Source organism: Haliaeetus albicilla, chromosome 11 (genome assembly GCF_947461875.1).
Source record: "Haliaeetus albicilla chromosome 11, bHalAlb1.1, whole genome shotgun sequence".
Taxonomy (NCBI): Eukaryota; Metazoa; Chordata; class Aves; order Accipitriformes; family Accipitridae; genus Haliaeetus; species Haliaeetus albicilla.
The window spans coordinates 632,279-659,107 of NC_091493.1; the positions used below are offsets into that span (position 1 = coordinate 632,279).

Consider the following 26,829-nt stretch of genomic DNA (forward strand, 5'->3'; position numbering starts at 1 on the left):
TTGTGCATATCATGCATGAGATGCATTATAAGTTACATTTATGATGTGAGAAACCTCGTAATAGTATCTGATACACTGCATAAATCATTGCATTCTTGGGACATGATAAATGCAGAGAAATTTAATTCTGGGACAGTTCTTAAGAGAAATCAACGGACTGTATAAAAATTCGCCCTTGTACTATTTTTTAGCTTTCTGCTTCTGAAGTATGAATGATGTACTCCCTCCCCTTTTCCCACACTACAGATCTTTTAAGTACAGGGCTTGAGTGGAGAGCAGCAATGCTGAAATGCTTTGGCCTCTGTCCTTTGAGTCAGGTAGAAATAGTTAATCACATGTCAGAAGCAAGCTTTGGGCTATGATTAATCCCACGTGTTGAGAACTACCTTTCAAGAAATTGTTTAAGAGAGGGCATGAGTCTTTTGGAAAGAAAATGAGACAGCTTGCCAGAGAAGAATATTTTAAACATCCTGGTTGTTGAATAGATACCTGGCGAGAGAACTCAGCTGAATACGTTTGAAGGAATTATTATTCAGCAAATGAAAACCTTTCAGATGACTGTTATCCCAGTTTGAAATCCGATAATGTATCTTGGAAAGTTGAAGAGCACTTGGGAGTGTTAAAAGTGGCAGGGAATATAGGACATCACAAATTTCTGTTCAAGCATATTTTTCTATATTTACCATATTTCACTTGTGCTTTTATAATGAGCTGACAATTTTATCAGATTTTTGCTTGTCAGCATTTATTTGGAATTAAATTGCTAAGGAGAAACCTCAAATAGCAGAGTTCTCAATTTTTTTTTATGCAGGCAAGTATGCCTACAAACCCAGGGCCTGCTCTTAGAGCCTTTATTTACAGTTCTTGTCAATCTAATGAGTAGTCCATGTGTAAGTTCAGCCATGAAATGTCTGTAGAAGACATGCAGGAAGAGATCTACATGAGCTGCAGAAAAATATTTTCAGAGATTTAATGAAATACATGAGTTTGATAAAGCTGTGCAATGTGCTTGACTCATCTGCTTGGACAGAAGTACTCCACGTGTTTATTCAAGGACTTGCAATTGCTTAAACCTCTTTCATCTCAAAGATAAAACTGCTAATAATACTCGTTAGAAGCATCCCCTGCAATTGAAAGTTCAACGCATAATTCTCATCTGATCTTGTATGTTCATTGATACAGAGAGATTATGTTACATTGTGGATTTACGTTGCCAAGATTTAGAAAGAGAGAGGCAACATATAAAAGGAAATGCTTTGCTGCTGAAATAAGTAGGGAAGGCATGCTTTCTAAGTTAGAGTCTAAAGGGAATTTTTTGCCTTAAATATAAATTTCCCCAGTGTCGGGAAATTCCTTTTTTTCATATGAAGAATAATTTTGGTGACTATCGATAATGGTGCTCTGAAGTTAGATGAAATGAAAGTGGGGAGTTAGGTTGTATTGTCTGCTTGGGGATGATGTTACAAACAGGTACAAAGATCTTCATCCCCAGTGAAAAGACCACAGAGCAAGTAGGATAGTTCAGGAGGGAAGAAGGTTGGGCAGTTTCCAGTGGTTTTGGTAGTTCTGAAGCTCTTTCTCATGGGCAAAGCTCACAGAGTAGTTTATTTGAAAGTATTTGTTATGGTTACAGATTGTACTGTGCTGGTTAACACACTTTGGTCCCACATCTTCCTCAAGACTGAGATAGTTTTGTTCATTGTTCCATTCAGTGAAGGGGAGAAGATGTTTCTTAATGGCTTGTGATGCAATCGACAGACATCTTTTGCTTATGTCATGGGTAAAACTAAAGAAATAAAAATTTACCTATTTTCTCAGTGTAGCAATAACCAAAATTGTTCTGAGCTTGCTTTATAAATGGTGCTGGTTTGATTTTTTAATTTTTTTTTTAATTACTTTACAACAGTTCTTTTTTTTTTTTTGTCCACTATTTCTGGCCTGCCAGGGCGTGTTTGAAACCAGTGTGTAAATAAGATACAGTTGTTAATAATGAAACTTATGCACCTTTTACTACTGATAGTATAAAGCTTGCACAGAGGAAACATGAATCAGATGCTGCCTTCCTCTTTTAGCAATAGCAAGGTCGAAACTACGCTATAGGCTTTGAACTCTTGGAGTCCATCAAACCGTTTATGGTTTTACATTCCCAAAATAGAAAAGAGGCAAGCAGCAGGGAAGTGCAAGATGACCTCCATCTTCAGTTCAGCACAAGTGTAATTTACGGTCTCCTTTAGCAGCTATTTCAAAAATAGCAAACCATGTACTTAATTATGTCAAAAAAAAATAGCCTTGGTTCAGCATTTCACTTTGTAGATGGAAAAGGACAGATATTGAAATACCATATATGAAACCCTTAAGAGTCTATTTACAGTACCTTCTTTTGACAACTCCTACCACTTTTACCGTTGTTTGTTTATTTGCTATATCAGCTCACATCTCATTGCTGATTTTCGCTTTACCATGTTGCTCTAAAAACTCCCTAGCTTTATATCTCTCAATAGTTTGAAACAGAAGCAAACATGCTAAATTGAGGTAACGTGTTGCAGTTCAGAAAAGTGAGAGTATTGCCCTAATTTCATGCTCTTTAGTCTCTTTTATATTACTAACTCTCAGAAATATTTTAATAGCCAAAGGGACCAAGTCTTTTGATCTCAAATTCATAAAGCTCCATTTATTCCAAGAATGGCAAATAGAAAAAGGAAGACTGTGAATGGACATAGCACTGTTAGAGAAGGTGAAATGTAAGTTCCAATCCATCAATAAAATAGAGCAAATTGACATGAACATTAAAAGAAGTTATAGATACATTAGTAACAAAAGCCGCACTATTAAAATTAATTTGAGAAACTGTAAAGATTGGTCCCTGCTTCATATTGATCACTGGATGCATTCCATTACAATGTACAAAACTAGGAGGATTTATACTCACCAGTGTAATAAGGTAAAGCCTTAACATCTGAGCGCAGTGAATAAATGCTTTAATGAAAATGAATAAGAAGCAAGTCTTTCTTTGGTGTGTTGCATATTTTATGTTGTCAGAGTTTTAGATGTGCTTAAGATACTCAGATATTTGTTCAAAGAGAGGCAGTCCTTGCCCAAAGAGCATATTTGACTGGGTAGAGGAGAGAAAGAATGCTTTTGTTGTGTAAGTTCACTGGTGAGAAGTATGTCCTAGTTCTGACAGAAGTGGTACATTTCAGAACCCTATAGCATTATATGTTTTTTTTAATTTAAAATTTACACTAGGAGCTAGAACAACAAAAATATTTTGAAACAAAGGACCCAAATGCTCAAAACAAAGCAAAATCTGTGTTATTGAAAATAAAGAAATTGTCTTTTATTATTGTTGAATTCAGTTTAATTTATAGACATTTATATTCTTTTGTCTGACTGGAAAGTGTTACCTCAGAAGAGGCTGAGAGCTGGAAGCAAAGCAAGAGCAAGCAATGGCTGGAAGTGATGGGCCCAATACAGAAAACGCTAAATCTTCCAGTTGAACAATGAGGAGGCTATTAGATGGCACTGTCTTTTCTTAGGGCAAGATTCATATTCTCAGGTGAAGAACAAAGATTCAGAGGTAACACTTAAGAAGTCCAAGTTAAAAAAGGCCACAAAAAAAAGGCGTGGAGGCAGTTGCTGGCTATAGCTGAAGACTTTTTGACAGAGAAGCTGTAGCAAGGCAGTTTCTCTAGCAGTTTCACTGTCCCGAAGACTGATCTTGTATGTGCTGGAAGTGGCAGGGAAAGATTACAATTTAAGTGAGGTAATTGGTTTTTTTCTTTAATCCTTTTTCTGTGTGCCCTGTATCTTTTGGGGGAATAAATAATGCTTTACTGTTTGCTGGTTTTGGGCCGCAGTAATCCAGTGTTGTGACAGGATCCTGGGGAAAAGCTCTGGTAAAATCAAGTGCTTCAGTGTTAACCACTGAAGATTTAGGGATGCAGAGTCCCTGTTGAAGACAGCAAGTGACAGCAAGTAGTTCCAGGTGGAGAGAGAGAGAGAGAGAAAAGGCCAGTCTGTTTCCAGAAGGTTGTATCCAAGAGAAAAAATATGTAGACAGTGCTGGTAGCAGAACATCAAAACATGTAGCTATAGATTTGATATTGATATCATAACCTGTGCCATCAATGGCATTCTTGCCTGGCTGCGAGATGCATCGTCAGATCCAGGAGGTTTATAGGTTACTACAGGTTAGGAAAGTGCAGAAGACTACAGCATATCTCCTTTAATATAAATTATAAAAGAGTACTGAGGTTTTCTGTGGAGTATATGATGATGAAATGTGACAGTGTGTTCTGGGGGGGGGGAGCCTCAGTCTTGTTTTTAGAGCTCTGTAGGACTACAGCCATTTTGTTTTCTGAGTTTCTGACGTGTTAATAAGACATAAATATTTTGTGCTACATGCCTTTGTTCTGTTTTCTTTAAGTTAAAAGAAATCACTGTAGACTGAAGATGGTTCCCCATTGCTTATGGCAATCACAGCTTGAAGAGAAACTTCTTAATACTCCTGTTGTTGTTGACATTTCTGTTCGCAGTACTGAGTGGGGAAAAGAATATATACAAAAAAAGCAACTATAACCTCAAAAGTGCTTGCAGAGATTTTTGGGTTTTTATGCTTGAATGCTCAAGCCAGTATTAGTTGGCTAAGACTTTGACAAGTGTCGGTGGAGTCATGGAGAACAATCATCTGTCTGGCTGTTTTTCTCTTGGTCTGAATTTCAGGTGTGAGTCTGGTTGGCTGGAGTATGGTTCATGTATCCTGATATTAGCTTTTCTTAACCTGTCAGATTAGGAAGATCAAGCCGTGTTGAAACCAGACACTTCCACTTGACTTGGATATATTTCAGCTGAGCTCTGAGAGGCATTTGGAAAAATCCACGTTCAATTTGAAAAAGCAGCTTCTTCTAACTTTTGTATAGAGTTCAATCTGACAAGCAGTGGCACTGTACGTTTCTTGCCTTCAAAAATCCATGGGGAATGCTATAATTTTGATTTTATATCTGTCTTGACGTAGGTATCTCCTAGTTTTGCCAGGGGAAATATATTTATTTCATGATTGATATCAAAGTTTCCTCGTGTGTTATCTGCCTGAGGCTGACATGATATTATTCTTGGGCAGAGACCTACATGCTAAGGCTTGTAGGACTACTCTCTGGAGTTTCTTGACTTAGTGCCTGAAAATTGATTTGCCCTGTGGTATTAGCTGCCTCTCATAGCGTGTCAGCTTTGTCTTAAAAACCAGAAAAGATCAGACCTAGGAGCAATAGCAGTAGTAAAAGCACCGCCTGTTACTGTTACCAAGGGGCAACAGAGGGTCAAGACAGGGTCCTGTAACTTTCTTACTGTAAGGAACAGTTAGAAGCAGCTACTCATAAAGCTTTAATTAACTTTGCAAACTGAACAAAGTAGTCTCAACCTTTAGTGATTCCATGTAGATCCCTCTTAAAATCTGCTGGAGCTGTTGAAGATCTAGTTAAGTATCAAGTATTTGCTGAAACAGCAAACAAAAATGCCTGTGAGGTGTGGGCAGTCATCCAGGAGCAGGACCCATGCAGTTGAGGTTGGGCTTTTTGTCAGTATTTGTTCGTGTATTCACAGTGAATAGAAGTCAGCCCTTCTCTGACAGACTGCAGCTGGCAAATCCCTGGCAGCATTCATCTAAGACCTAACTTAGGTTCCAGCTGGACAATTTTCCATATGCAGTTCTCACTATTTTACAAAGCTGGTCCAGCGGCCTAAGTACTTTCTTAACTTCTCTCTGAGCACACTGTTACCATCATGTTAATATGCAGCAGGTAGGTTTAATTTTTTACGTTTATGCATTTTGACTGTTCAAAAAAATACCAATTTTAACTCTTCCCTTTAGTCGTTATTTAGTTATCGTCCTTCCCCTTCCTCCTGAAAGAGCAATTAAGCTAAGCCTAACTACTTTGGATTTGATGTGTCTAAGAGCAGACACATGGCCAACTATTACAGCTCACTTGACACAGAGTAACTGTATCCTGGCCATTTTTTGGAGTTTCCCCTGCCAACAGGACAGTTCTAGGTCTTACTGCTCACTGGGCAATGAACAGCTCAGAGGAAGAAGAAAAATCCCCATTTGTGTTAAGCAGCGGCTGACTGCTTCCTCAAACACAAGATCACACACATTTTATAAGTGTGAGTGCAATCACTGAGATGTATAATCCATTTTTAATCTCTTACTCTTCTCCTGCAATGAATTGTCCTGCTTAATTTTATGTTGTATTAAAATATCCTGTTAATCAGTTTTAAATGTATTTAAATGTAGCCTTGTGATTTCATTAACTGTATCTTCTTCTTTGTATTATGAGAGAGTACTTGATCTGCCATACCTATAGACTTCATTGTTTTGGGTGGTTCTGGCATATCCTAAATTAATTAATCATTAATGTGAACTGCGCCAGTCTTAATTTTTGTTCACGCAGGACTCTCCATTTCCCTAACAATGCTTGTTGTATTCCTCTTAGACTCCTGCTGTTTCTGCTCTTACGGTTTTGGAAGAATACTTCTGGTTTTATAATATCGTTGTAATTATCTCTGTATTCTATTCTAGTCTCCAGCATTTGTCTGCATTCTGAATAGCTCTGCACATGCATCATTGATTTTGTAAGATTCTGCTACATTAATACAGCTCTGCCAGTAAACTATTTTGCTTCAGTTCTGCAGGGCAGTGGGTGTAGATCTGAATGCTGTCACAACACTGGTGATTGACTTCTGTATTTAGTCTCTGGTTTAGTCTCAAGTTTCCATAGTTACTTCATACATTATTTCATTGACTGGAATGGAAGCTGAACTGAGCCTTTTAATGGAATTATTAGTAAGGATAAAGTAGTTCATACAAGCAGCTTTGTTGAATCCATATTGTCTTGATTTATGATTAATAATCTGGGTTCAGTCATTTAGATGGATGTTTAAAAATATTTGGAGTTATTGACAAAGTTCTGACAAACGGTTCTCTACACTGATAGAGACTTCTGAAAATAATGAAATAGTAATTGGTTTAAAAATATGGTGTTTTTTAAACTCTTGAGTAAATACTACAAGAGGATCAGTAGAAATTACAGCAAAGTACTCTGTGTTTCTTTTTCTGCTTGTGGAGTGTGTGGTGGTTTGGGCCAAAATAATAGTATTATTTAAAGATTCATGGATTTAAAAAAACATTGATCATGTGACTTTATATGATAAATTCAGTCTAAATTATCTAAATTCTGAATATATTAGAATTATGACAGTCCGGTGCCGATCTAATAGAAGACATGAAACAAGCACAGTGAAAATTGTTTTAAAAAAAAAAAGTTAAAATCTGTAAATCTCTCCCACTGTACTGGGGAGAATTGGGGAAGGCAGTATTTTGTTATAATATATAAAAAAATATGCAATATGTTAAATATGTAAATAATAGTAATTATTTTGCTGCTGGATGCTGCTTTCTTTGACTATTGGCTAAATTAACAAATTCTTGTTATAAGTCAGTTAATTAACATTTAGAATCAGTTGTTCCCTGCTTTTAAAGGCAGAGGTCAAGGAGGGCATGTAATACTGGTGTAGCTTTTGTTTGAACTCTTGACAGCTGAGAAACTCATTGCACTTCAGCCTGGTTGCCTAGTATTTTATATTTGGTATTTTACAGCATCGCTTTTGAGCACTAACTGATTCGTTTGCAGTCCTTTGGAGGAGGACATCCTCACAGAGGAAGAAGAGCCACGAAGCATCTCTGTATCACAGCCTGAGCTATGCCATTGCAGTTGTGTTTGCATGTCTGCAGCCAGACACTATGGTGTGAATTTTCGTCTTTCCTTCACAGTATTTATGGCAGCTAACAGAAGTGTTGGGAAATGGGATGTCCTCTGTATAAAACCCTGTAACACACTGCTGGGGATAACAGATTTAGGTCCCAGATTTCTTTACCGGATGCCCACTCAACTTTGGAATCCTGTTTTCATTTCACCCCAGTGGTTTTGTCTGCAATTGGAAACACTACTATAAGTTACACTCCAGTGACATTGGAGAAAATAGGCTTTACTTGCAGCTTACTGTTCCCAAAACTCTTTGACTGTTTTCCCTTTCTTGTTACCTATTTCTGTCTTTCCCTGACAGCACACATGTACTGTTTTTCAGACAATTTTTCTTCCTTTTTTTTAGTTATTAGTGCTAACTCTTGTTTTTCTCTTACAGTTTTTCTGCACCATGTTCTGTACCACTTCATCAGCTGAATTCCATGGACAGCAAAAGAATATGTTCCTGTGCCCCCTATAACGTGGCCCCGGGCAGCACAAAGGTTCATACATCCCATATGGAGCTTTATGACTTCAGGTGAGAAAGAAGTAATTGAAGCAGATGAATTTTAAAAGAGAACTGTTTATATGCAAATGTATTAGTGGAAGTCTGTGATTCAAATGTCTGTGGGCTAAATTATGGAAAAAGCGTTTCTCAGTTAAAAATTCATCATAAAGAACTTTACAATACATTATGAAATAAGAACTGGTAAAATAAATCTCAAACTACTGTAAAGCAGTTTGAAATATAACACTATATTTTTTCCTTACTACTATTGTTTCTAATTTTAATTATTTATTGATTTATATTACGAAATTTTTTTTTGTCTTCAGGTCAGTTGTTTTTAGTATCTCCCTCCTTAGCTTTTGCACCAGCTCTTCTAAGGTGTTCTTTTTAAATATCCTAAAGCTCATAGGGTTATTGCCGTGTTAAATTACCAAGAGTTTCTACTGGATTGGCAATGGATGCAGTGTTTTGACTGCTCTAGCAGAGAGGTTACTTTTCCAATTCACTCTTCTGGTCACATGATTCAGACTGGATGTTATTGATAAGCTGAGATTAATATATTGCTGTAACAATGTATGTGGGCTCAATATTAAGTAAAGCCAACTTGAGCTTATTTTGCACAGTGGATATAATAATCATGAAAGATACCTATCTATCTTTCAAAAATGAAAGAATTTTAAATTAATACGGCCCAGCCAATGTGCTTGTGCACATTTCTTAAAGACTTGCATCTAAATGAAAAGGTACACAGCTGATGAGTTCAGTAATGATTCCTGACCTCCCTGGTTTGTTTTGGGGTTTTTTGTTTTGGTTTTGTTTTATTTTTTTTTAACCATGGAGCTTCATGTCTTGATTATTGTGCTGGTGTTTTCCACAGTGGTTTTGAAAATTAGGTTAAATCTTCAGCTGATTATGTTGCAAAGTTTTTTGTGGTTTGTTTTTTTTTTTTTTAGATTTGTTTTTATCACTGCTTGAGAATTACCACAAAAAATTTTTAGACAACTTGACGTCTTTTTTTTTTTTCTTTATATACTGTAACACTTGGAAATAGTATTGCACATGGGACGAGATTAGAATGATAACAAGAACGTAGCATAAAAAGTTTTGATGGACTGCTTTTACCTTAAGGTTTTGGTGAATCAGCATGTAGTATACAAATTATGTCATTTCCAAAGTAGTTCTTGTTCTGAGCAGTCCACCTTACCCTTCTCCAGAGGTCTTTTCATTGGTTTGAAAAGATGGGAATCTGTATCTGCTCCAGTATCCACATACTCTCTCTGTATGCGTATGTATATGTCTGTATGTGTTTACCTGTTTTAGTTAAATCTGCACCATTTTGGTCTCATTATACTCAAATCTGCTTCACAACTTTGCCCAAAGTCATGTTTGTGTAGACTAGCTGTAGAGTTGTTTCTCCTACATGTGTTGGTCAAAAGATTCCCCAGTACTGAGGAGCTCCTAGCTGATTTGTGGTTAGCAGATATTTTGCAAAATGCACTTATTTCTTCAACTGTTGTCTGTAAGCCTTTCTTTGTGGGGACATCATGAAACCATATGAATTTTGGCGCAAAGACTGCACAAGGGAAGTTCTTGACTAACTTTCAAGAAGACACTGTGATACAATTAAGTGGTAAAAGACTGCAATTTAAGAAAAGAAGCACAAAATGTAGGTATCGTATTTGTAGACATCACAGCAGTTTGGTTTTGGTCCATTCTGCATTCTGATTCAGTTCAGGTAGAACCTGGAAGACTGGCAGACTAGAAATGCTTATAAGAAAGCTGGAAATTGATAGAAATAGTAATGACTTCAAAGGATGACTCTAATAAATTCTTATCGCAAATATAGAACATCTTTGAATACTCTTCTCAATTATAAAGCATTCAAACTCACGTGGTTACTTTCCAGTAAAAGTCCAACTGGAAGAATGAGTTCACTGGTTTAGTATTTACTGCTGACATTCTACTTTTCCATAACTAAGGCCCCAAAGTACAACTCACTGAAATCAATGAATATATATATCCATTAACTTTGAGGTTACAAATCAGTCTCTGAAGCAGTTTTAACACGATTTGTTTCTTATGCTCTATCACTTATTCAAGAGTTACAAATTTCTGCAAGATTTTGTGGTGTGACATCTGCCTCTACTGTTCTAGATTCACCCTGTCAGTACAGTAGTGGATGGTGACAACTGTCACAATATTTCTAGATCCTTTTTAGAAAATGATTGATGTAAATTCTTAGAGGAGATAATATACCCCCTTAAGCAGCCACCAATGTTTCAAAACTTATTAAAGCCTCTTCTCTGCACTCATCAGGAAAGCACAAAATGTAAGGGTAACTTTATCAGTTAAATCCAAGAATGAATGAGGTATGCACAATCCTAATACGTAAAGCACAGTTCTATGTAGGCTTCAAAGGTCACTCTCCAAATCTGTTCTCATTGTTAAAACAGCTTTTTCTGTTCTAAAGCCTAAATCAGCCTGAGTAGCATCCAGTAAACTGAATGCAATGGCTTCAGTTGCCTTTTCTTCGTGTACAATTGGGTAGCAGGATCATCAGTCGGCTGCTGCCTGGTGCTAGTTCCTGGCAAACCAGGAGAGCAGTTGAGACAGCAGACGGACTTACATGTAAGTGCATGCCACTTCTGTGGCACTTAGGGGAATAAATTGTAAGGAAATTACTTTAAAAATTGTTCCTGAAGTTACATCACTGCATAAGTCCCTGATGGAATCTTAAGATCCAGAGTTGATATGTCACTGCTGAATTCTTGATAGGAAGGTTTTAAGAAGTGTGACAAGAATTTCACATTTTATCCTGACGGTCATGATGGTTGCAATGCCTCTTTCTGTGCATTTCAGTTCAATTTAACCCTGTGGCCTGACCAGAATTCAGTAGCTTATTTGCTGTGAGGCATCTAACGCTTAGAGCATGTGGTAGCACAGTAAAGCCAACCTCAGAGAAGTGTTTTGTAGAGGAGCAGAACATTTTAATAATGCCAAAATTCAGTTTCATGGCAGTTTAGGATAAAAACTTTGAAATTCTTCTGTGAAAGAGAGTGAGGCTTCAGTGCAGTCTTTGCTGCAGCAAATGGAGCTAAAGATATGAAAAAGAAAATGAGACTGCTGGGAAGAAATTCCGGCAAGGTGGATTGTAGCTGCAAGATGCTTCTTTCCAGAGGATTAGGTTGTTAACCCTGTTAAGGTATGGAGCCACAATCCTGAAGGACTCCTAAGAAGGGGCAGTCCTAGGGCTGATAACATATGTGCTCTTCCAGGGTGTAGGCTGATAAGAAGGTAACTTATAAACTCTTCCCTAAAGGCACAGGGGTGGGGCGGTGGCAGCAGCTGGTGAGCTGTTAGAAGTCTCTAGAGGCCAAGAAATTCAGTTTCTGTTTTGAACATTAGCTACCAGGTCCTAGGGAGAATCTTATAACAATTTGGTAGAGAAATCTCTAAGAAGTACTGTCTCGATTTTGACTTTGCTCTGAAAACAGCTTCTTTTTATTTTATTTATTCCTTGCGCTTACACTTGGGACTCTTCCAATAGTTTCATTAAGAAGAATCTGTTTTCCCTTGAGAAATAAAATCCACAGAGGGATACTCTTTTTTCCCCCCAATCAAATCTCTGTTTATGATTAATGTCTTGATTGCTGTAAAAAATTTTAAAGATCACTGTCTCTAGTCATTTAACATACTTTTTCATTGAACATCTCATTTTAAAAAATCAACATCCTGAAAAACAAAACTCCTATGTGAGATTTCATTGACAGCAAATGTGGAAATGTAGTTAGATATTCTAAACTGGGCTTTCAGTTACAAAATTCCAGACAGAAGAGAAAAATACTCAAGCTGGAAATAAATACACCTGATTTTATATCCTTATTATATATCCTTAGTTCACCTACTACAAAAATTCTTTTTATTGATGTCATTATTCAAAGAAAGATTGCAGTTTAGAACAAAATTTGGCATAAATATATCTCTGCTACAAAACTTCTCCACTGGCACTGGCATTGCAATGCAATTTCTCGTGTTGGTGGTACCGGTACGTACAGTATAAGGAAACTTGTGCATCGTCAGTGAAACATGAAAGATAGTGGTCAAATACATGCAGAGTTAATTGATTCATGAACATTTACACAGAACAAATAACACTTTGTATAATCTATTTGTATCCAAGTTAGTTACTTTTCCCTCCCTCCTGTATCTCTGACTTCCCTGCAATTTCTCTCTACTGTTACGATTTAGATAATCTCTTGCTACTATGTCTTCTTTAATAAGCATTCTTTCTTTGTCAGCTTCCTTTCGCTGATACCATCTAGAGCCTTGCTCTACCCCATATGCGTACGTTATACCTGAGCCAATTTCTCTATTTCCAATCTTCTCTACATTTCATAGAAATGTGAAAATGAATGCGTTTTTTACTCTTTAAATAAACATCCTGAGTTCTTATTAAGCAATATCTGCCTTCTGCTGAAGCCGCATTGCTTGCAAATCCACTTGGCATTTATGTGCAGCATATATGTGCTGCTTTGGTATAGGGATAACCGCAAACCTGTTTGGAGGCAATAGCTTTCATTCAAAAGGAGATGACCAGCAGTGCTCATGACTTTCGAAATTTGACAGAATATTTGGATTACTCTTATGCAACTTCTGCTCCTGCTCTGGGAGTTTGTTTTGTAACATTTCAGCATTAGTATGGTATATCTCTGGTCAAACTCTATCAGCAAAGTAGTGCATTAATTTCTAGGCAGTTTGTGTTCATCGTCATCCTGCGTAAGCAGGACACAAGTAGCATCTTAGTGTCCCTGGTTTCCCTTGACTAACGGTGATGGTTTTTGTTTACGGTCTATTCACAGACACAGATTTGGGTTTGGATGTCTTACAAATACATAACTTTTAGCAAAACCAGAGCTCTTCTGCTTAGACATCTGACTCCAGCATAAACAGACAGTGGTGCAAGATGAGATCCAAATACTTCAGAAAATTATTGGTGGTGTTTTGAACTTCAAAAATAAAAATAATGAGTTAAGCCCCATAAATCGAGGACCTTTCAGAAAATGTAAAAATAATGAATGCCGGGTTCTTTATTTATACTTTTTTGTTTTCTGTTCTTCTAACACAAGGCTACAAATTCATTTCTTAAGAAGATTTGATAGGTAGTTTTAACAAGATCATCTCGGATGGAAAGTGTGCATAAAATCCAACCAGGCCAGCCAGGTGACCAGGAGAAGAGCAAGAAATACAGGATTTTCCACAGGAATATTGGCTAGATATATAATATACCTAGGAAATTGAGATTTTGACAAAATATATGCTTAGCCTTGAGCCATTTTGGTAACTCTGCCTTGCAGTATGGTTTGGATAGTTTTCAAAGCATCTGATTTCTCCACTTTTTCTGTTTCTGTATTTTGAAAAATTACGTTCTCACTCTTACCAGACTACTGTCTCCAACAACTACATTTCTAAGAAGTAGCATATGTATCATTAAGCTTGTAGCATTGAACACTGAGATTTTACTATTGTTTTCTTGCTACATGCATACAGGTATGATCTTTTGAAAGGTCAAGGCCAACAAGAATATTTACATACTTGTGGATGCTAAAATTTTACATAGACTAAAACCAATATATGGACAAGTTAATGGAAGAAAAATTCTCTGAGAGCAGTTTAAGAAAGACTGCATGCAAGTGCTGCCAGTCTCCTGCACCATGCATGTACTGACCATTTCTGCCTTAGTTTACTGAGCGCTCAGTTACCACTTCTGTGTTTTAAGCTGGTAACAGCCTGTCAGTCTGCCTACATTGGTTTTCACATTGAACTAGGTATTTGCTGTGAAGATATTTGGGAGAGTTCTTTAGTAGCAGCCATTAAAAAGATCTAAACGTCAAAAAAATATTGTAATTGCTATGATGAAAATAAAGACTAAATTTCTTGTAAATCAAAATTTCATGCAACACTATGATCAAAAACTCATCAATGGATATTAGAATTAAAATGTAATGCAAATGGTAAACAACTACGTATGTAAAAATCAAGATGAAAATGCCCAGTTAATATAAACTGCAATGCACGAAGGAGAATGAAGATGATTACAGTAGCTCTGTTTCATATTTTGAAATAACAACCTCTTGGGTAGTACATTACTGCTGTTCATAAAAAAAAAAATAATTGTTAGCAACCCCCTACTCACTTGGAAGTAAAAAAAAAATTCAAAATACATTTCAGCATTAGTATGGTATATCTCTGGTCAAATTCTATCAGCGAAGTAGCGCATGAATTTCTAGGCAGTTTGTGTTCATCATCATCCTTCATAAGCAGGATACAAGTAGCATCTTAGTGTCCCTGGCTTCCCTTGACTAGCGATGATGGATGCATTTTCTGGATGTGGGGCATAGTTCCACCAGCTGTCAGCATCCTTTTAGATTTCCTCCATGTGTATTAAATTATGTGCTTAGTGATTGAGATTGTGAAAAGACATGGGCTGCTTTCGATCCCAAAAGAATAAGTTTGAGGGGAGGGCAAAGGCAGCAGAGTTCCGTGGATGTGTTTTAATGAATGGGATGTTATAAATATCACAAACAGATACCTCACGAAAGAAAGAAGGAAAGGCTGGGGAAGGGGAAGGAACAGAAAACTGAAGTGATCAGGAAAACTGCAAATACCCAGCACTTGAAATCTAAACAAAACTGGAAAAGAATGGAATAGGTCAGGATTTTTGAATTAGTAGAACTGTATGTGTGGTAAGTTTTCATATTAAAATATATTATTTCATTTAAAACAAAACTATTTAATATAAAAAATTAAAAAGGGGGGGGAAAGGAGCATTGAGACCATTTACCTACCAAAAATTTTGGAACTTTTGGAAGGAAAACTGAGCTGATGCTTTAAAATTATGGTGCCCATAATTTTACTATAATAACTCTTTTTGTAACAAAACTGGCTGATTTGTTGTGTTTCCTGGCAAGGAATTTAGAAGAAATGTTCTGTTAATATACTGGAATAGAAGAGGCACCAAAACAAAAGTAGTTTTACATTAAGACCATATTTAAATATACTGTATTACTAATACACTATATTATTAACATAGCAATATATTACTATAGAGGATATTGAAAAGGGACAAAAATGCTTATCATTGAATACAGTCCAGTAGTTCATATGATGTTCAAGTCATATAATATCTGCCAATAAGTTATGAACTTTTGATTTCACCATCTCCCTGTTTCTGGATGAGAACTGGGGCTTACTATAGGAAATATTTCATGAACCAGCATTTAGAAATATATCTCTATCCTTGTTTATTACTTGTTTACACTATTTCAGGGCAAAAGAAATTAACTGGGAGGCCTGAGCTTAAAAACAACGACAAAAAAGAAGAAGTTGTAAGCATTGACTGATGGGATAGGAGAAGAAAGCTAAGTGGTTAATTTGATCATTGGGAGATAGCTAGGGGTGGGTTATGAACAACACGGTTAAACATGTTCTAAACACCTTAAGAAGGTGAATGAGACTTTTCCTCAAACCTGATCACTTGCCCCTCCACTTCTTTCCTCATCTACATACTTCCACAAATACTGTGTGTATTGGCTGTTAACAAAAGTTTCCCTTAGTAAATCTTCACACTGTGTTGCTGCCTTCTCTTGCAAACAAGCTCAAAAGGATTCACCTTTCCCCTGGTACTGCTGAAGCAGGAACCCAGCTGTTAACCTCTGCACTGTAAGCAGAGAGTTTCTTGGAGGAGCCAAAACCTTTCAGCTTTCTGATTACTCCCTTTTGCAATTGCACACTTGAAAGCTCAGGTCTAAACCTCAATGTGTGGCCTGGATTAAAGCAGTTGCTGACAAAAAGTAATCAGCTGAAAGACTTGTTTGGTGCAGATCTCTTATGTTCAGGTTTCTTGCTATTAAGAAAAGGCAAGTAAAGTCCAGAGGTGTGCTGAACTAAAAGGATAGTCAAACAGCTTGCAGGGATCCTGAGTGCATACACAGCGAAGGAAATATCAAGGACTTAAACGGAGTCTGTGAAATTGCCAACCTTGGACGTTGCCAGCACCGAAACCACTGTCCTTGAGGCTGACTAGTCGCTAATGTAAAATTCTGGTAGTGCTTCCCAAATGAACTGTTGAATCTGTAGATGTTTGTAGCGACAAAAGCCTGAGAAAAATTAAAGCTTTATGTGTGGGCATGTTTGCATCCCTGCATGCCTATGTCTGTAAAGTATGTTTTATTCTGATAGCTCTCAAGTAAAAGAGCAATAAAAATTTTAAGCAGCTGCCCTTTCTGATAGCTGCTGCCTTGGGGCTCATTCTGATCCTCATTGAAAGTCAATGACAAAGATCCCATTACCTTTAATCATGCAGGATCAGGGCCTTATATGACACGGTCAATCCTGCTGAGCATTTTTTCAATGAATATTCTCCTGAATTAGACCATGATTATGCTTTTGACTGCACTAACTCATTTCTGTATTAGCTCTTTGTAAATATTCTGCTTCAGGCACATCGATAACCAGGGATGTCCATGGAAACAGAAGTAGTTGAGTAAACGTTAGAACAGAGTCTTGAAAACAGGTTTTTAATTTATAAGTATGACCGTTCATACAAAAAAAACTGAACCTGCTGCAGAGATACTGCCTAGCAAATCAAAACCCAGAAGTGGGTCATGCAATTCATGGGTTCAGTGATAGCCAGAAAAGTCTGAAGTTTAAACCTCAAATACTTCCAAATAATAAACTGCTCACATGCAGGCCACAGACAGGGAATGATCTACCAATATTGTTTGAACAAAATTAATTCAGTCAGGCTATTTGCTTACTTGTACTGTCCTGCCCTTTACAACAAACAGAAAAAATAATATTTAACTTTCTAAGAGATAACATCTTTACTTTCTAACTGTGAACGTGTATTTTTGGGGTACAGCCTTTGTTCATGGAGATGGCAGGGTCATGCTTTGTCTTAGCAGAGTCTGCTGCTTTTAACTGATTTTGATGTAACCCTTCTTAAAACAGCTAAATTTATTCAGACAAAATGTCTCTCCAGGAATTCTACTTATGTCATACACATTATGTTATTTCAGGAGGGAGTAGAAAAGAAAAGAAGATCCTCAGTAGAATTGCTGCAGAAAACAATTCTTGTTCTTGGCTTTGTTGTTTTATCTCCTCTACTTCATTGTGGCAGTAGAACTGAATGCAAATGAGAAAAACAGCCCAATCCCAGACACCAATTTTGTGGGATTTAATTTAAGAACTGAATCTCCAGTTTGAATTTTTTCTAGGCAATTTGCAAGTCAGATTATTTGAAAAATCTAGACAGTCTTAATTTTTTTTCCTAGGCAGACGGGCATTTCAGCTTTATCTCATTATATTTTTTGCAGAAGCTGGTGATAAAGGGCCTCTTGCTTTGGGACGGTTTGTGCAGATGTGACATTATCTCTTTTTGTGTCTCCCCTGTGTAGCTGTCTCTCTAGGTTCTGGCAAGGTGCTTTAGAGTTCTGGGGATGTCTTCTCTGTTCTTTTGATAACATGGGTTTTCTCTTGTTTTCCTTCTCTACCTTGGCAGAATCTGCCATACAAATACGTTAGTGCACAGATGAAGGGCATCTTTTGAAATCTGTGCCAGTATTTGTACCTTTTGTAATTAACTTAAGAAAATAATGCTTTCTTTTAGGAGAACATTTTTTCACCCCATATTGCTAACATTTTACTCTTTAATCAAAACCAACAAAATCTTTTATGAGGAATTATTCTATGCCATTACCTGTGTTTGATCATTTCTTCAAGGTGATACTCGACATGAGTGTGCATATGCAGCTGTTTCATCTGAAGGGCCCATTAAAATCTTTGCTCATTTTTCAACTCTGGGACTGGATGAATTTTTATTCAGGTCTGCTGAGCTGGGAAAGCTGGGAGGAAGGTGTTTGCATTTTAACTAGCTTTCACTGGTAAAGTTGATATAGCACTGAGCTCTGAAAGTATAGAAGAGAGATTATCTTCATTTTGTCTAAGTCGTCTCCATCATGCAAGTTGATAGTCACTTTTCTTTGTAGCTATTTCTGTGTACTGGAAACCAGTTTCTGGGGTGTGAAAAGCCAGGCTTTCTCATCTACTGTTTGACAGTAGGCCTGTTCCCAGTTCCCATAGCCCTGCTCTTAATTCCCCATGCACTCATTTATTTCTCTGTTTTAATGTAAGACCATAATTTTTCCCTCCAGCGATAGTATGGGAACTTCTGCTTGGTGCACACCCACTAGTCTTGTAATTTTGTTACAGCACCCTCCAGCCAATAATTCATGCAAACATAATATGCAAAACTGGATTGTTTTTCATAGAATAAAAACCAATTCTAGTCTCCATTAAGTGTGAGATTAGGATTATTATAAGGTTACATACTAGGAAAAGGTGTTAAGGTTTTCCGCAGGGATGAACAAGCACTGAAATAATCTGCCTCGAGTTGGGTGAGTCCCATGGAAGCCTGTAAGAACAGGCGAGACAAACACTTCTCGGGAGCAGTTGTTCCCACCTTTCTGCACAGGGATTAAATGACCTCTGAAGGTCCCTGACAGCTCCTAAGCTCTGTTTATTTGATGTTGACTGTATTTTCATTCATCAGCTGGTGGGTTTGCTTAGAGGTAAAAGCAACACACATTGAGGTAACACAGCTAAGAGAGGGGATAAACTGCCTTCCCTTTTTACCCTCTCAGGATGACCTTTCTTTTCCCCATCCATACCTACTACCTGTACTAGCTATGCTCCAGACAGGACACTCTCTTTCCCTGCTTCATATGCATTTAATTCTTCATGGGCCACAGCCATGTGTGAGCCTGTCTAATTCTGCCCTAGGAGTAAAGAGTTTACTGCTGCACCTGCCCTGCTGGTTCCAGCCTCCTTTGGAGCCCTCAGCTGCTGAGGCTTTTAATCTACTTCAGAAGAGGGAGTGGGTTTTTTCTGGACTGATGCTTCACATGGCTTGTGCGCTCCCCTCAGCTGGCTTATATATAAATCCCCAAAGGTTGCTTATTCTACCCAGAGTACCTGCAAGAAAACAGTCGTCTTAGTATAAAGACATCATGAATAGGTTGGCAAGTATCCTAAAGATACAGATGCATTATTAAAATGTTGTCTTGCTCAGTCACCAAATGTGGAAATGTACCCTGTGGTTTTTTATTCTTTCTGAACATTTTTGGGGGTTAAGCTCTCTGGGATCATCACTTAGACTTTCTTCGCACCTCCCAGACACAGTGTGTATTAGTGTTAGAGTGTTATTAGTATAGCAGTGGTTCACACAAAGTCCTGAAAATCTCAGACTAAAAATAGTCTTAGCTGCTGTAGTGATCCCTTTCTGAGCAAAATGCAGCTTCAGTTTGCTTATCTAAATTAGACTGCATGCTTATGATACAGGCCTAATTGATAGGAATCTGTGCTTATGGAAAAAGTCTTATGAAAATGGTCTGGAGAAAGGAAGTCTCCTAAATTTTATTCTCTTTTAGGTTCTTCATGATGTAGTATCCTCATGTTTTAAGGCAAGTTAGTGGTGGTACTTTAAATTTTAGTGTTTAAACTAATCCATTGAGGAAAGCCAGAGACAAATTGTTAATATAATAAATACTGAGAGCAGATTATTTTACTCTTTGAATCTATTCCTACAGTGCTACACAAAGACTCCTCCTTTGGTTATTAAAGAATTTAGGGCATGGATGAATGTCAGCAGGAGTCCATGCAAATAATGCCATTGACTTCAATTGGATTAGTATCAGCTTCTTATGAATAATTGTAGGAAATCACTGTGTAGGAACGGCTGCTGAAATGCCTAACTCTCAGAAATATCAGACTAAAAGGAATAAATATCAAGGCCAGTTCCTTCTTGTCAGACAGACAAGTTAGATAGCTTCCATAAGCTGATAGAGAAATACCTCTTTTTTAGTACATTCATAAAATGTTCCACACATGCAATGTTAATAAAATTAATGTTAATTTGGAGCTTAGCTGTACTGAATCAGGACTTGGTAAGTTTCTCTGGATTATGCAGATCTGCCGTCACACAGAAAACCTGTCTGTTACTGCATTTGAGATAGGAATTCACATAATAATTTGCAGAAACTTTATAACACTATAAGAAACAAGATTTAATGATAGAGTATCAGATTGTTTCCGGATGCGTGAGCAAAAATACTCTGTTGAATCTCTGAGAAAATGGTGTCCCTCATATTAATAGTCCATATCTAAGTATCTGTCAAATTACTTAATGCTTAGGTATTCTTTAAAATTTCTCTTCTTTTAAAAAAAAAAGTGATTGATCCAGGTTAAAGTAATACTTTTCCTGGGGAAAAAAAAAAAATTATGTCAGGTGTTTGAGAGCCGGTGTAATGACTGAATTAAATCTGAATCCATTTTTTGCTCTTCCATGTTCCATATTTGTACAAATTACATGTATCACCAAAGAATTAAATTATCAATTATTTGTCTCAAGTGACACAACAGCAAAATGCTTATGTCATAATTCAATATATACTAGATTGATTTCTTTTAATTTTTGATCTCTGGTAGAAAAATATACAATATTCAGCCACTAAAAGTACTTCTGCATCATCCTTATTTCCTCTCTACCCCCACTGAACTTAAAAATAGGCACTGGGCAGTCCTCAACTGAGGAAAAGATTGATTTCTAATAGCTAGAAAATATTTTTTTTATTTTCAACTGAAGAATATATAAGTAACCATTTTTCAGGGACATTGCATAACATTTCCATATAATCGAGTTTCAAAAACATTTAAAATTTCTCCTGTAATTTTGAAACACTATTGGGAGAAGAAGAAAACTTATCTAGAACTTGTTATAGAAGATGAAATGAAGGCTCATCTGTAGCTTTCTTTAGCATTATATTAACTATACAATTAGGTGAAAGCAGATATTCATTTTCCTTTCCACTTGTTTCTTTGGCAGAACAGAATCTTCTGAATTGATGATAGCATTATGCAAAAGAATACGTGTCAGAATTCAAACCATTTTAGTTTAATGCACGTTTTTAAATATATTTGCATTTTTAATGTATTTTCAAATATTCCTTATGCAGCTTCATTGCTATTTTGAAAGTCATAATGAAGATGATGATCATTCTTCCTTCACATCAATGGCAACGAACAGCTATCAGAAACATTTTTGGTATTTGAGGCAAAGCTGGCCACAGAGGAAAAAAAAGAAGTGTGTTTTTCAGCCGACCCCTTCTATTTTCTCAATGTAAAAAGGAGCTACTGTATTGTTAGCATAATTTCAGACAGTGAGGTGGCTTAGGGAAGAGGATGTCATCAAAAGTCCTCCGGAACAAGTCACCACATTTTTTTCTCTCTGCTATTTCTTGATGTTTGCCTCCCTCTGGAGAGGTTCTTCCATCTCCATGTAGAATCTGGTGGAACAAGGCCTCCAAGGAGAGGACTTTCCCCCAGTTTCACAGAACCGATGCCCTCAACCTACAATATCTTCACCAGCTCAGAGCAAATAGTGTCTGTATGCTGAAGCATCATTTTGGTTAAAATCCTTCTCTCCTTATAGTCTTCAGAATCAATATAGAAATTTTCGAAAGTTTGTTGTAAAGCTCCTGCTTGGAAATACCCAGACCTTTCAGAAGGATTTGTTTTCTCAGATGTCTCAAAGCACCTCTGTGTATACAGTGCTTGCTGAACTTTTGCAATGGCCCCCAGTGTCCGCTGTCCATGTGGCAAGACTTCACTGATTGCATAGTGTTAATGAACCTTGCACAACATTCCTCTCTTTGGATTTTAAGCAGTACATTTCAGGCACAAGTAGTACAATTTTGTAACAAGGTAAGCAGCAAGTGTCTGTGATTATTTCATGTGTGCAATCCAATGCTGGTTTAAAACAATAAAAAAGGAGAATAAGGGATGGGGTTTTTTTGTTTGAGGGTTATGGTTAAACTTCCATTAAGAGGCCAGGTTTCTTCAGGATGAGTTCTATACTAAAAGCAAGGTTTAATCAATAAAACAGCTCTGCACAGGTCTGATTGATTGATTCAGCCTTTCATGCACTCAGGAGATGGAGGAACAAAAGAAATGTTCCCTGGAGTAAGCAGTGGATGGTCCTTTAACGTAAACGGCTGTTCTCTCTCCTTGGGGCTAAGCCCCAGGATGCTTATTCGTATCATGGTTTATTATTCTACTGCACACTATATGGTCTCATAAGACAGGCTCTCACTTCTCCACATCACCCCAGTGATCATTGACTTAATCTGTTCCAACCTCAGTTCCTCTATATTGAATAGGAGAAATCTGAATGACACCTTCTATTTTTAAGTGAGTTTTCCTCTGGGTTGTGGACAATGACCTGATCTTTACAAACAAAATCTCAGCAACAAAGTTTTGCAGAGTTTCTACACAGCAAAACTCTTGAAACTCGGGCAGGTGAAGTATCAACCTAGCCCTGGATACTGCTTCCTGTACCAGATAGAAGTCTTTTAAGATTGACTTCAGTTTTTCTACATGAAACTGAATTTAACTATGCTTATGCAACCAGTTTTTGCTGAAATGTATAAGTAAACACAGTACAGGAGGGCTTTTGAAGATATGTATAAATTGGTAAGGCCACCCTGCAGATGATACACACATTATATAAAGGCAAACTACTACTCTCCATAACTTTGTATAACAAGAAATGTTGTCAATGGTTATACAATAACTTATTTATAGTATATTTTATAATACTCCTTGAATGCTGGTGACAAAGACTCTTCTAAGTCCCATATATGCGCTAGGATGCAATTTCAGTTTGGTTCTTTTAATGTTTACTGGTATTTCAGTTACGCTCTCCTCTGCCAATAGTTAATTAAACACTTCCATAATACTTGGCTACCAATGAAATAATGTAGCTCAGTGGATGAAAGTTCCACTTCTACAAAAGTGATATTTTTATTCAGAATGTTCCTTTGCACTTCTTCTCCTCCATGTAATATTGGTGACTATATTTTTATCTCTGTCAGCCTTAAACATTCTAGATTTTATTTGATATGACAAGAATATTGCAAGATTTTAAAAAAGAAAATCAATGAAAACCCAAGGAAGTACGGCTTGCATGCGGAATTTGACAAATACATTTTTATTTTACTATTCTGAATATTTCTGTTCTTATTACTTTTCCGTTCTTTTGAATGACCTCTTCTTTTAGTTTAATGTCATGATATATTAGGTATGTTCAGCAATGCATAAAGTATTTGAGAGGTTTCTGAACATACTTTAGATTTTAATTAACTGTTTAGCTTTTCTGCCAATGTCAGTATGTTTCTGTATTCTTGGAGCAAGGTAATCATCTCTGGTGAGTAATTCACTAAGAAGATTTTGGTTTAGGCTTTAAAATACAGTTATTAGAAAATGGTATTGCAAATAGAAATAGGTGTCTGTGAAGTTAAATTAATTTTAGCTACATTATTCATTTATCTACATTAAAAATGTCAACTATATGAATCAGTGTATCTGCTTAACTGAGTTTTATTTCAAATAAGAGAGTAACGTTTAAACAAAAAAACCTTTCACCAGTGCAGACTATTGACAAAACACTAGTCATGTTAATGAGAGAGTATTCTCAGAAACAGACCAAATCAGAAATAAGTTAACCATGAAAATGATGTATTTCACAAAGCAAAACTGGGACTAATTTTACTTCTGTTCCCCTGGATTTCTGTCTTGGATGTATAGAGTTCTGCATCTTAGGAAGAGGAGATAGATCTTCTACATTTTGTTCATCTTAACTAGAGAAATACCTGATCTTTTTTCCTTAAAATGTCCTGATTATGCCCATGAGTGGCCTTGTTTGCATAGCAGATAAGTTCTCTGCTTTGCCAATGCTTCTCTGACAATGGGGAAAATTCAATGCAGTTCCCAAGTGCCAACAGACAATGGTTTATTTGCACTGCCTACACCAAAACAAATCGTGGCTGGTTGTAGCAGGTTGGCATGGAGCCTTGGGTGGGCACAGATTCCCCCTAAAGAGGTTACTAATATCCTTGAAGTAAAATACTTATTTAAATGTCTTTACAGGGGTGAGAAAAGAAGAGTATCTCTCGGAAAGGTAAGTTTCTTTTCTAAACATTTGTTGAGTTATCACTGCATACCAAGTATCTCTTGTTAATTGACAAAGCTGCGTTTGTATATGTGTCAGAGATACTCTGCTACAGCAGAACCTTGATGTGTATGCATAAGGTTCAAAGGTCTGATCAAGGATGAAAGTTACTTAGTCAGTAAGCCCAGGGATGCTTTCTGTCATGTTATTCCTGGCTATTTGTAGAACCTGCAGACGTTTTTTTTCATATGCTAAAGTTATGCTTTAATAATTTTCTCCTGTATGATACTTTACTGCAATCTCAAATGTCAGCTACAGAACATCAGATTCATTTATAAATTGAATGTTAATGTCTAACTCTTCCTTCTCCTTCTATTTATAGTCTACTGTCTCCAGCACAGAGCCTACAGATACAAGTTATTATACAAATCCACTTTTTAATCTGTTTGTGTTTATGTTCATAGTGTCCAATAACATTAAGAAACTCTACATGAGTTTAAAAATACACTTTACATAATCACTAAATATATTAAGTTGTTTCTGGGACATTGTTAAACCTTTGCTTTTTAGAAGCAAACACCATATCCCCCCCCAAAAGAATACAGAGAGATGGATTATTTCAAATTAAGATATAGACAAGACTGTGTACATGTGTATACGTACATATATACACACACACTCTTCCTCTTGTCGGAGTATATTCATAACCCTTTCAGTTTCTCCTAACTGCAAATTTACTTGGTGGGCTGGGATTTGTTGGTTGCTAGATACTTCTTTTTTTAAAAATTTCAGCCAATTTCACATATTTTTCATAAATCAGATGAAGGAAAAATAACTCTTCAGAAAAAAAGAAACGACAGCTAAAAATAGGTTCAAGATAATTTACTAAGTTTTAACATTTTCATGTTTTCGAGAAGACACATGAAATTTAGGAGGGTTTCGGTTTGCCATACTCATAAACATATCTGCTCCAATACGGCCAAATTATGTTTACAAAAACCAGAGCTTTGCATGTATGTCAGGGCAGATTGAAAGCTCTGAGGACTTTGCCTTTGCTGATGCTCCGTTCCGCTTGTGCTTGCAGTGCTGGCCAGCTTGTGTGCGCTTAACCCACCAAGCAGCACAGCAAGCACCATCTTCTCATAACTCCTGTGTCTGACTAGATGGCACATATGCCATCCCCATGGAGTAAATCAAACTTTTCTTGTAATTGCTGTCCCCAGCTGCTCTCGAGTATGTCTTATATGCTTTCAGCAACACCCATGCTGGTAATCAAGCTGAGTGGATTTGAAGATGGCATGTCTAATTTGAATGTAGAATGGCCTGGAGCCAGACCAAGGACAAAGAAGGAATATTTTGGAATAATATTGGTGATGCTAGAACTGAGGGGCAGGCACAAGGGAGAAGAAACAGTGACTAGTTTGGCAAGTGAGTTTGGCAACTTTGAGCTGGGGTTATAGGAGTGGCAGGCAAAGAAAGAGCTTTTTGTGTGTTAGAGAAGCTTGGGATGTGGTAGAAGCAGTGAAACTGTGGCTAATGACAAAATCTGGGAGCCAGTGACATGTAGTGCAAACACACGCATTGAACATGACAGCAAGAGGCAACTTTAACTCGGTCAGTAATGTGTAAAGGCTAGAGGTTAATTAATTAATTAACAGATTAATGCAGTCATGAGCTTGAGAGAGAGGCTGTGATAAGGAGTTACAAAAAAACCCCCAAACAAACTGGGAGAAGGAGCCAGAGTAGAAGGAATGAGGCTGGTATTTTACAGGAGCCAAGAATGGGGAGTGGGGACAGGCAGCCTTCCTCTTCCTCTGCTCTTAACTTCTGCAGCTCACCAGTATGGCAGCTGCCTTGGCATCTCTCTGGGAAAAGGGCAAAGTTGTTCATAGCTCTTTAGCCAGCCAGTCTTAATGGTGCTCAATACCGTGGCTTTAAAGTGGATTTTTTTTCCTTTTTTTTTTTTAATTTTTTTAAATTTTTTTTTAAATTCCAGCTTGAAGTGCTTGGGTTTAATGTTTTTAATATCACATTCTGAAGAGCAGAAATTAAAAATCAGTTCAAGAAAGAGGTCAATCTATTGAGTAGAAAACAATGTTAGATATTTAATGTAATAACTTTGGTATGTTTGGGTAGTCGTAAAAGATAGCCAGTCAATGTGTAATAATTATTTTCCTGTTTGTGTTAGCTGAGCCTTGTGCTCTCACAGTTGTAATTCATGTTACTATTGAGGTGGAATTCTGAGGAGGCTGTGCCAGCCAATTAAAATGGTAATATGACTTCAGGATCAGTTTGTGATCATATTGATTTCTTTAATGGAAAGCTTCTCTGTGACCTTTTCAAAGCACATACTGTACTTTTTACACTTTTATAGATTAAACTTGTAAAACATTATTTTGAATTGTCACACAGTAGGCTTGCAGAATTTTATAAATTGCCTAAAAGATGATGAAAGCTACTGT

The 26,829-nt window shown here is 36.9% G+C and overlaps 1 long non-coding RNA gene across 1 annotated transcript in view; it reads left to right on the forward strand.

Annotated features, from left to right (window-relative positions):
• The window catches only part of LOC138687932 (uncharacterized), a 161,166-nt gene that overhangs the window by 24,196 nt on the left and 110,141 nt on the right, over positions 1-26,829 (forward strand). Inside the window, exon 2 of the long non-coding RNA XR_011326982.1 lies at positions 8,197-8,334. This is a non-coding gene — a long non-coding RNA (uncharacterized lncRNA). The remainder of the gene's footprint in view (positions 1-8,196; positions 8,335-26,829) is intronic.